At 36.1% G+C, this 12,824-nt stretch overlaps 1 protein-coding gene across 1 annotated transcript in view; it reads left to right on the plus strand.

The window, feature by feature from the left end:
* Positions 1–12,824, plus strand: part of LOC124164330 — a 148,624-nt gene that overhangs the window by 105,380 nt on the left and 30,420 nt on the right. The window lies entirely within an intron of this gene.

Consider the following 12,824-nt stretch of genomic DNA (forward strand, 5'->3'; position numbering starts at 1 on the left):
ATCCCTCATAGATGCGGTTACGTTTAATGACAGAGTAAAATGTCAACCTTGTTCGGCAATGGAGACAGTGAAGAGAGTAGAAAGGAAACAATTGGTAGTGTAAGACGCATACTGGGGAGAAAGAAATTTTTGAAAAACGAACAAAAATGATGACAACTTAGGTTGCCAAAGGACATTAATGGGTTTATAACGAAACAACAACAGCCTCAAGGTAGATTTGGATAGATATAGGATGAAAGACACTCAACGCAGTCATTAAAGTCAGACCAGGCACCACTGACGAAAAGCTGATAGTCATTACTCCTACAGAAAGGGAAGAACATCTCAGAGTGATAATTATTTAGAGCTCTTTTCTTGGTATGATGATTGAAATCACCAAAGTTTTAAATATTTCAAGAATTTTGCATGTATATTTTTAAAAAATTGCTCAATTACCACAACGGGTTCGTAACACCACTAGGGGCAAGTAATTTAATTTAGTTAAAAAAAACAGTATCATGTTGCTAAGGAATCTTACAGAGACTTACTGAGATGCTCCAGGCAATTGATGAAATCTATTTATGTTATGTAAATATCCTTGCAGTGAGTAACATTTTAACAATGTAATTAACGAGAATAATTGTAGCCTGATCTCATCATGAGGCTTTCAAATGCACGAAATCTCGAAAATGAGATCGGTAGGCGCATGAAATAATGGTAAAAATCAGTAATACACGATAAAAAATAATAGCTGCATTTGCCTAAAGGAATGATCATTTTTTTGGCGAGGTAATTATTATCTAGCGAGATCTACTATTATCGTGACCAAATGAACTGTGGAAGAAAGGCCGACAGATTTTTTCCAGATAAAAAAGAACTGGAATAGGAATGCCGGTACAAATCGATAATAGGTTAATATCAAATGGATAAGTTCCCTTGTTACTGATGTATTACATGAAAGAATAAAAAATACCCTCTGATTATGATCGTGTTATTAAATTTGTAAGGGAATGAATGCATGTGTTGAATGTATTGTTCTATGATTTATTGTGTATTGTGTTTTATTCGATAACATTGAGGATACACCTAACTTGAGGACTTTCGCAGAGATATATCGCCCAACATTTTTGACTCACCTCTCACCTCTGTGGTCGATGATATCCCGATGAAAAGTGTAGCGTTGAAGACATAAGAGCAGCATATGTAGTGGCCAAATTTTTTATGGCGGCATACGGGCAAGTACTTTCTTACCAAAATTACAACGTTTGGGAACCTTGGGAATGATATCAACAATTATTATGGAACTTGAATCTTATCGGATTTAAGTGTACGAAGCGGACAAAATAGGACTTAACTTTAGCTTTGTGGACCAAAAAGGAATCTTTACTACCCACTTCCTTGAATTAACTTTAGCAACTCCTTTTTTTGGTAAGTTCAAGATGGAAACTAAACGCAACAAAGGAATAAACAAAAAGTAACTTCGGACGCACGTGGTACTCAAATATGCGAAAAAATGGAACCACTTATGACATCAAACAACGGGAAAACCTTCCCTGGACTTTCACAAACATTTTAAAATCAAAATCAGCCAAATCGGTCCAGCCTATCTTGAGTTTTAGGGAGACTAACGGACAGCGATTCATTTTTATTATGTAGAAGATTAAAGCTATCTTCGCCACTTAACCGTTATCATCAGATGTTCTTACACGTGTGGCCATCACCACGTAGTTCTACCATTACTCTCAAAATCCTTCCTTTTACAGCCGTTGGATGGATATGTTGCGACGATAGTTAATCGTTACTTATCTGTTGAATAAATAAAGGCTATCTACGGAATATTAGCCAGGATTCCTGTGATTTAAAGGGAAATATACTTTATTATGGATGCAAATAAATCCCGTTTATAATATAATAGAGCGATGGTCCCCAGAAATTCGTTATAAGTGAGTTTTACCGTATTTCATAATGGGCTAATGATTTTTGATATGGCTACTACATCTTTTTAGGCTGTAATTGGTGAAGAAACAATTTGTTATCCCTTGCCCTAATTAGTTGGAAAGTTGGAGTCACATATGATGAAAGCGGAGAACACTTTCCGCTTGTTAGTTTTTGGCTGTGTATCAGAGCAATGGTGGCAACGAGAAGAGTGAAAATAACACGAGGAATCATGGAGAAATCCATTCTGCCTCTTTCTGGATGCCCCACTAAATATTCCAACAAACCTCCTGAAAGTAAGATAAAATTTAAATTGAACTTAAGAATAGATTTAAAAATTCGAATTATATACTTCAATTCAAGATTCATCCAAAAAATGACACTTTTTGTGGAGTCTGTTTAAACCTCTCCAAGGATATGAGAAAATACTTTCCGAGCTAGATTATGCATTTCGTCTTTCCAAAAAAAAATCATGTATGGTATTTGTCATGCCTTAAAAATCATGATGAAATTAAAATAATCTATACAATTATGCTAATCTTTGATTTATTAGTAAAAAATGCAATAATTGAAGTAAAATCGTGACAGTTACATGAAACTGGAGTAAAGGTCACCTATAATGATGACTTACTTACTCTTATTACTTTCCTCAGCCCACTTATCTCACTTTCAGTACTTAATTGTCTTTCTTTCCCCACTCTCCAGTATATATATCTTCTTTCAATGAAGACTTTGCTTGTAATTCGAAGGTAGAGAAAAATTATTAGTCTGGTACAGAAAACGCACGGAAAGCCGAAATGCACGCCTGCCCCAGGTCCTTAAGCTCTAGGAGGGTGGTAGACGGGGGGAGGAAGGCCAATATTCCCACTTTGCAACACTCGTCAAATAGAGCGTTGTGGGAGTAAGCATGTACTGCGAATCGAAGGGAGGCAGAGAGAGAGGAAACGCTATTGCAAGAGGAGCGATGCCCATTCATTCGGATGCACAGGGGGTGGTGGATTGGCCGATGTAAAAAGCGGAGCATTTCTGGCACAGCAGTAAATATTCAATGTTCTTCATCGTGCAAGAAATGTCAAACACTGAGGGGAGAGGGAAGGCGAGGAATTGATCGGGAAGGGGTTTGGTAATGAGGATGCGATAAGCTTTGCATCTTGCACGGTTACAGGGTGAGGGCTGTAGTTTCATAGAGGCATTGTGTTTGGACAGAATTAAGTTGCTTTAAAAATGCTGGCCAGATTTGGTGGTCTTTTAAAGACAACTGAAGTGCATCTCGGCAAAAATCAAGATGTGGTTGTGTTGTCCGAGAGGATGGGGAAAAGGTCTTTTAGAGTCCTACGAAGTACGTCCACGCTCGGGGTAAGCTGATCCCTAGTGATATATGGTTTAACACTTTCCCGGCGAACAACTTTTGAAAAATCTTCTCGGGATACCGAAAAAAAAAGAAAGAACTTAGTTAAATTATATGTATAACAAATACATATAATTTAAAAAATACTTTATGGCATGAATAAAGTAGAAAATCAAGCTACAATGCTTGATATTCAGCAGAAATTTACTTGTGGCCAACAGAATGAATTAGGCTAAGTTGCGTCCCCATCCCTAAAAAAAAAGTTAGGACGAAAAGGTAGAAGTTAGACACAGACCGAGCTGCTAGTTTTGGCTTCAAGGTGTTGACGTTAATAAATTCGATGTGAATTATCTCTAGAAAATTTGTATGCTAGTAATCATGCTAGTATTTGATTGAGTCATTGAAATCCTATCAGCTTCTATACACAGACTTATTTATATGGAAATTTTTGAATAACAGCAAAAAATGATTACTTACATTATCCTTTCTTTCGTTAATTCATACCAACATTTGTAAATCGAATGGAAATTATTTCAAATATTTTCAAGTATTTGATTTACTGTCGGCGTGTGTGGTGTGCCGCTGTACTTAGAAAATTTATATCTGGGCTTATGTGCTTGCTACAATGATAACAATACGTCATTTTAATGAATATTTTAATTTAAATTCTAATTTATTTCTTGTGTTATGGAAAATTAAAAACTATAGGCACGCCAGTGCAATAAATGACTCCACGCACCGCTTAATTAGCCGTTTTGTCAACTTCATGAACTTTGAACCAAGGGAAAGCTATTGCGTCCACAGCATTCATCTTCCACATTAAGTTGCAAACATTAATGTAGATAAATAAAATGGCTCTGGCGTATTTTTAGAACGCATAATTTGTTGTTAATTAACGAAAATGTTAAAACATTATCTAGTCCTATAGTTTACTCCGTGAGAAAAAATAAAAGGGATGGTAACAACTTATTATTTTTGTAATTTTTCTATGATCCATAATATATAAAAAATATTGTTATTTGTGAAGTTAATAAGTTTTATTAATGCCATGTTGCCTAACGGAACCGCGGCGGGACACTGCCAGCTCCCGGGAAGCAAGGCTGTTAAACCGGGGAAGGCGTACATATCCGTTTAGCCTGCTCCTCCGACCGCGGCTCAAATAAATACAATGTACTGTACCCTTTTCTTGTGCATTTAAAGTATTTTCTTCCAAATTACATTGACAGTAAACCGTGCTTCAAGCCATAACAATGACTCATCCCTTATTAACGAATTCATGATATATTATCCCTTTGCCTTACAATGATAACACACCAAACGTTATATATTGATCTCCAATTTAAACAACATAATATTATGCACCGCAAGATAAATGACAGCGGCTTCCTAATACCGCCGATATCGGGAAATGGCATGGGAACATAGCGATCATTACATGTATTATAAAACTAATATTTTTGATCTTGACTTGACCTTATAAGCCATGAAAATAAATTAAGTAAACTTTTTACCTTGAAATAATAAAAAACTCGTATCAGTCCTTATCGGTGCTACTGCAAGTGCTGCTGCTTTCGTCCCTCAAGTCACCAAGCGGACAATAGGTTCCATAAAATCCTTCACCAAACGGTTCTTAACCCAATAGTAGTCTGTTATATGGTTAGCGCCGCTCCAAGTTTCATCGCAATAAAACTCCATCCAGCCCGACGCTCGCAATCTTTGATGGGATCGAAGGAAATACATTCATTGATCTACCACTGGCGGATTTTACAATTCCATGGGCTTATTTTTCAATTTTCGGAATGAAACCCTAGTAATTTTTGTCACCTCATCATTTCATTATAATCCTTTATAACCGACTTTGATAGTTTTCGGAAATTTGTTTTCTGTTAAATCTATGCACTCTTTTGTCGAATAACTCCTTGAAAGACCTCGACATGCACAATACGCGATCATCAGCGACTTATTTTCGGCGGACACCTCACCATCGACACCTTCTCTTCTTTCTTTCATTTCATTTCGTATTGTTTTCTCTCACAACTGCAGAAATTGACGTATTGCACATCACTTTTTTGCGTCAATAACCAAATCACATGACTACACACTTTCAAAAATCTTCTAGGGATTGGCGATAATATAGCGATCGCCAAACATGATAACAGTATTAATTTTTTTATATTTTTAAAGCGTCTGGGGTAGCACGTGCCCCCGTGCCCCCCCTCCCCTAAATCTGCCTATGAAGCATGCTATCGGAAATGACCACTTGCACAAAAGGTCTATGGCAACGTTAGCAATGATTGATTGCTCAAATATTCTAGTGAAATAAAAGAAAATTATAACACAAAAAATGAGGCTAAAAAGTTAACCTCTTCTGGGAGTTTCCTTAGTTGTCTCACTTACCTCTTGAGTTGACAAGAGCTCAGAAATAAGTGATGCGAAAAAATTTAGAGGTCCAGTTTTAATCCTGAGACGGCAATCCGATATTTATAGTTAACGGCAATGATCTTCACGTGTCCTCCCCTCAAACCTTTCAATTTTCGATCAATAAAGTAAACCGGTTCCTATCTCGTTTGTGTCTGTAAAAGAGAATAAAATGTTTGGCATGATTACGGTTTGATATCAATACTTTTTCTTTGCTTTCCAAAGAATACAAATACGCTTAAAAAATATTTTTTAAGAAGGTCAAGGAATCACGATTTTTTAAACTGTAGGAGATAGCGTTACGGTAAACCTTTTTTTTATCCCTTTAATAAATCAACTCTGGTTTGACGTACCAATAAATTGACCCTCCGGCTACCAAGACATTTTTATATCCCACCTCTCCTAAAGGGGGTTACCTGGTTAGACCTCCATGCTTTTTTTCCCATAATTACGCTCAATAACAGCATCCGCGAAGATTCCTTCCACATTATCTATATTATCCGGACTACATCGCTTAACAAATTCATATAAATAGTTCCGGATGTTGATTCGTGAAACAGTGAAGAGGTCTTATTTTATTATTACACTCATGGAATTCGCGGGCTTAAGGCGAGCAGTAATGTAAACAAGTCGTGATTGAATGTGAGCATGAAAGTTATATGACAAAAATGTTAAAAATTGTAATTAGCATGGTAGACATAATGGTGGAAGATTACAGTAATTAAGAAGATACAGTAATAACATGATAGCATCTGTCAAGTATAAATCTAGAAAATTATCACATATATTAGGGACATATGTACCACAGAGTTGTTCAACACTTCATCACTTCTTAGAGACCGAGGGTAAATCAGTTTTTTCAACGTTCAGGAAAATTTAAGGGCTCTTTTGTAAGTCTGCTGATACCGGAAATACGGACACTGGCTAAATAACTAAGATGCTTCATCAAAAACAATATGACGTAGAAAAAGTACTCAATCACAGGCTTTGAAATCATATGAACATTTACAAATCACCATTGAGGTAAACCCTCACAACCCCTTGCATAAGCCACACCAGCTCACCCGCAAAGATAAAATAAACGGAATAGTTATGAATAGGCGTTCACGGAAAAACGAATCGATATTAAAGGCGATCTAAAAAGCCTTTTCAAAAACGATTTCTTTGAGTGCGGAAATTGATACATTGCACAACTGTAGTCAAAACATTAATGCATTTTCTGACGCAAAACCGTTTTTCATGGGTAATGTTTTAAACAAATTACTTGGCCTCAAAGTAGAACAAATTTCGCAAAAATTGCCCTCATTGAATTTTTTTCGAAATTCAGCACGTTGAAACTAATGCAACACCTTCTGTAGTTATTCAATAGAAACAAAAATTTGCGATATTATTATGCTATTATTATTGTTAATTCTTGGCAACTTTCACGACTCAGTTGTATTATTTGTGGCCGATACGATACAAAATGGCGGACCCTGTTTTTCGTCGAAATTAGTTAAGTCGCTCTGATACCATGCCAGGTGTTCATTTACACATAGGTACATTGCGTCTACCTCTTCTTGATGTTAAACCGAGGGATTTTAAACTTAGTTTAAATTAGTAAATTGTTTTTAGATTATTTAGAAATAACGAAAACTGTTATCTTTGCCTTATTTCACGTATTTTCGGTTAAATAATGAAACACCTCTCTACATACACCTCTCTCAGGTTCGAAGATTTTCGCGGCGTTGATCAAATGATCTCTGCGTTCCTTTCGGGTTTTCACCACGTCCGTTGGCTTTTGGCGACAACAGTTTCGCTGACATTGCAGTCAGATCATGAGATCAGGTCAGTGCATGCAGAGATCACTCCTCTATATGATTCACACCATGGCTACCTATATTTAACTCTGAACTATGCTTGTCTATACTAAGCTTGATGACATCTGCTGAAATTTCGACTACAGATTTTTTGTCACATTCCAGGCCAAAAATTTCCATATCTTTAACTATATAATATGCATCATATAATATGCTCTACCATTCTGATTTTTTTATTTTTGGCCGATTACTAATATCTTACGCCCGTTTGAAAATTTCAAAATTGAATTAAAAGTTTGGGAAGCAATAAACACGCCGAAAAAATATGTTGTTACCCCTACATCAAAGTATAATCCTACTTTTTTCAGATTTATATAATTTGTGAAACACGGTGAAAAACGCGAATAATTGTAAGATTTTACAGTCTCCCAGCGAACACAATATTTAAAAAAAATTCTCGGCATTCCGCGCGGGTAAGATTTTGCAAGAGCGCCGACATTTCGGGATCCGAGTCGTTACCAATTCTCACGGCCAATAAATGAGTATTTGAAGTGACCGTTGAAGCTCAGCATTAGGAGGGGCGGGATAATTAAAGAATTAGATAGATAAAATTTCTAGGGTTTTGAGGAGGTATAACATTGATACCATCCATCGACATATGTCAAGTTTAAGAGACCGCCTCGTTTGTGTAAAATATCCGATTGGCCTTTTGACTCCTAGAGTTTATAAAATCCCTTGTGAGGGTGATGATGTCTATGTGGGGAGACTGGGCGAGCAATATCTACTCGTCTTAAAGAACACCAATGGTATTTCTGAATTGTTCAACCGGAAAAACCAGCCATAGTCGAGTATAGCCTGGATGAGGACCATGAAATAAGGTGGGATGACACCATCAATTTTAGCATCGCTTAACTAAAGAAGCAATAGATATAAGAATCGAAAATAAAAATGTCATTAGAGACACTGGATATTCGATCTGCAGCTCTTGGAATAGAACTCTCAAAAGAATTATGAATGCGAGAGCTGAGTCTATTCTGAACCACGGTCCTCCGCGACTGAAATCGGGACTCGACCAATCCCGCCCCTCCTAATGCTGAGTTTCAACGGTCACTTCAAATATTCATTCCGTGGGAATGGTTTTAAAAATCGGTACCCGAAACGTCGGCGCTCTCACAAAATCTTACCCGCGCGGAATCACGAATTATTGCTTTGCGCCATTTGCATCTATGTACTCCATGAGGCTATTTTATTAGATTGTTGCGAGCAACGATTATTGATCAGTTATTAATATTTTTGTTTGAGAATAAATATTAATAAAAATTTCTATTACTCTAACAATAATCGTAATTAATGTTTACTACTCTACTGTTAATTTATTCTAGCATTCAGAAATACAATGTCAGACGAAAATGATCATTTTTCATATCTACTTTAATTAATAAACTATCGTTTGAGACAATTTCCTAATTACTTTGAGAATATGACTGAATATTCGGGGAACAAAAAAACTGGAGACATGGACAAAAAACGTAAAATCATGTCTCAATTTTTTTGTGGTTAATTTCAATTGTTGAGGCCTGAAACTTTGGGAGAATACAATTTTTGATGCACTTTAAGTGTTTATTTTTTAAAATATCTGAGGGCACTTTTCACCATCTTAACCTGCTAGACTCTTCGTTAAGGTATCGTATTTTTCACAAAGGAAAGTAAGGCTTTTATACATTTCAGTCAGGATAGAGTTAATGTTAATTTTATCCTCACCTGAATCTCCTTTGTTGGTGTATCAAGTGATGTACTTCCAGGAATCCTTGGCTATCTTAGACATCGCACGGTAGGCAATTCACTGCAGAGCATTCACAACAAATATTTCCAGCATGTCCACACCGGATGAAATTTTCATCACCTGGGAGTTACTCTTCGTATCTTATACACTTCATCTCTCACCAAGATATTTTCATTTTCAGAGTGTAATTCACAAGTGAAATACCTACGCTTAGCTGTCCCAATCCCTCTTCAATATTATGATGTTGGGCACTGAATTATGACTTATCTGTGGGTTACGCTGCACACTAACAACAACCGAGACACATTTACAAACGCCGCCATACCATTAAAATCAATTTGATTTATAGAGAGCTGCCAATAATGTTCGTAAATATGAACAGCTATGGTTTACTTTTTAGGACCACTCTATCCGTTATTCACATACGATTTTTTAAATTTATTGTTAAAATTATATATTCAAATTAATAATTAATTACTTAAAATAATAATTAATATTATGGCCGGGAAATCTACTCGGTAGACTTGCCAACCATTATTAATAAATCATTTTTACCTTGTGGTGACGTAGTGTTGTTCATTCTCTCAATAAAGGATTAGTAACAGCTTGGTGTTATTCCATCATAAGGCAAAGGGTGACTCATTGCTGATCACGCTTAATTTTAAGGAGAGACCGTTGAATTAGGACAAGCCTCCCCGCATGAATATACGCGATCATGAAGTAAAGTGATCCAATCATTAACACGGGACATATTGCAGCTACATATTAAAGTGTAGTAAAAATTTGAATTCATTAGCTAATCCTTTGCTATATTTTTACTAATTTGCTTTATAATATGACTCGAATGTGATGCAAAGTACGAGAGGCAATGATGGCCTCAAATACTGAGTGAGCACTACTGCCGGACTCATCGAAAAAATGATTTTGCTGTTTTACTTATCATGGTACCTGGTCGAACTCTTATCTTTGAATAAATGGGCAACATGCACAATTTTTTTGAAGATAAAATAATATTTATTAATAAAATGAAATTTGAATAAAAAGGTCCCCACCTCAAATGTACTCGCTAAATATTTCGCTGATAAATAATGTTTTAGCCGAGTTATGAGTCTTTAAAAATTAATCTTCATAGGCTGCTTGAAAACACGATGTCATCGGAGCGTGACGTCACGGCACGGTATCCACTAATGACAGACTGAGGCAGTGGATATAAAATCGGTCTATGCAGGGGCTAAAGCGCAAATTTAGCGAAAAGAATTGCTTTTTTAACGTCAAAATTCAGATGATGAATATATTGGGTTGCCTAGGAATTGTTGAAATAAATAAAGGGGATTGTTTGGAAAGAATTGGAAAGATTAAATGAAAATAAGTTTATTGCACGTTGTGATCTACGTTACACAACTACATCATTTGCTTAGTGGAATAAGTGTATTGCAGCATGGATATCCAATAGAAAAACGCGTGAAATCGTGTATAGTGCCCAAGCGCTCAAGGACATCTATTTTGTCGCCGGAGAAGGCTTTTGCTTGTGTCCCAAAGGAAAAAAATAAAAGAAGAAAGTGTTTGAAGACCTAGAGAATGGAGTTAAATACTTTACCTACATTGTCAACGGAATATTTCTCAACGTAAGTTAACTCCTAAACCAGGGTTGCCGTAGGGTTTTATCGAATTGCCAGTTTTTCTCAGATGGCCACTAAATTTAGGATGTATCACTCATTTCACTTCATAAACAATCCTAAAAATGCAGTACCTAATAGAGTAACCATTGTATGATAAAATATAAAGGAAGGTGGCTATTCATGAGAATAAATACTGATTACGATTAAACCACGGAGAAAATAAGGAATATACGAGAAATATGAGGCTTTTGGCAAGGTAAACTCAATATTTGCCACTGTCATGCCAAAAAAGTTCGCTGCATGTAAACGCAAAACTTAAACTTTCGACTCGTTTCTGCAGTGAATTTCGGTTCAAAAATAGGAGCTTGAATAAATACAGCAAAATAATACTTGAAACTTGTTTTTGTGTCTATGAAATACTTTTTTATTACCGTTGTACGATCATTTGGATCTCAACTCCGGCCGATTAGGGAAAACTATCAAAGTTCCTCACGGTTACTAAGTAAATGCACAAGATATATTTTCAGCTAGCAATGGATACATTAAATCTTAATGACCAATAAATAAATATTTAAAAACGTTCGTAAAATAATTTTCATTAATCGCGTAATTATTTACCTGCCTTATTTTACTCCCGCATCGCGCTAGTGAGGAAGCAATCACTGTTTTTTGAGAAAATTAGCCACCATAAAGGGGTCGACCAAAAGTAAACTGTCGTATTGTGCCTTCTTAAATCACTCTCAAGTCAATTTGTCCTTTTAGGAACTACTGCAAAGTTCGACGAAGATTTTTACTTCGATATCTTGCATTCAAGGCTCTACCGCTCTACTCTCTTAGCGAAGTGAATAAATTACCGTCCGATGACGTCAGAAGGTGTTTCAGGTCACGTGATTTCAACCGATATTCGAGCACTTTTAATAAGCATTTACTGAAGTTTGTGGAGTACTAGAAGAGTTCTGGCTTATATATTTGGACTCGTGAGAAAATTGTCTATTCAATGAGACTTGTTCTGTGAGATTCAATGAGACGAGAATCTGTTCAAGCATAAACCCGACATTAATCAACTGAGGGAAATTCCATTATGTTGTAGACATGGCAACCATCATTGCAATGAATTTTAATGAAAGCATATTAGTTCAAATACGCAAAGCCACCATTCCTTACCAATATTTTCAGAGGGCACAGGACCACAGTGGCAAAGTAGAATCTTATCGCAAAGGGTTCAGCTAGGATCCAGTGTACTAATACCTCCCTCCCCAATACATTTCTCGGCCAAATAGAACTACCATTGTTACAAAGCATGTGAGTTATGCTTGTAGGCTGCAGCAATTTTATCTAAGACATTCGAGAAACTAAAAAAAAACCTTAAGTATTTCCTTCATTTATTGTGTCCCGGCATTAATTTAATTTTGGCATTTTTTACGAAAACTAATTTTTTTCTTGCTTTAAATAAAATTCAGAAATAATTTAAAATGCCTTTTGTAGCTTATTTCCTCTTTTAAACAACTTCATAGATTTTTTACGAATTTTTTTTCCAAGAAAGATTAACCTACGCACAGAAGAAAAGTAATGAGGAAAAAGGTAAAAAATACCGCAACTCTTCAGGGTAACCAATTTAATGCTTTGCAATAAGCGTTAAATCAGAGCAATTTTATCCCTTACTCTGAAACCTAACAATAGGGTAGATTCCTTCATCAAAGAAAACGAAAGGCATTCATTGCGATTCGTTACCCACCATTAGTGTATTCATAATTTACAAATTATTTGGTTTTAGAAATGCCGGTTTAGAGGAATGGCAATGGTTAATTTTATCCTCATTTGAAAAGGGCCATATTGGCGCCCTTGCGATGCCACTCCACGTGACCTCACAGAGACCTAGTTTCTATACGAGTAGATAGGAGTTTTACATCGTCTGAGATTACAAATGCATGCATGAGGAACAG

The sequence above is a fragment of the Ischnura elegans genome, chromosome 8 (genome assembly GCF_921293095.1).
Source record: "Ischnura elegans chromosome 8, ioIscEleg1.1, whole genome shotgun sequence".
NCBI lineage: Eukaryota > Metazoa > Arthropoda > Insecta > Odonata > Coenagrionidae > Ischnura > Ischnura elegans.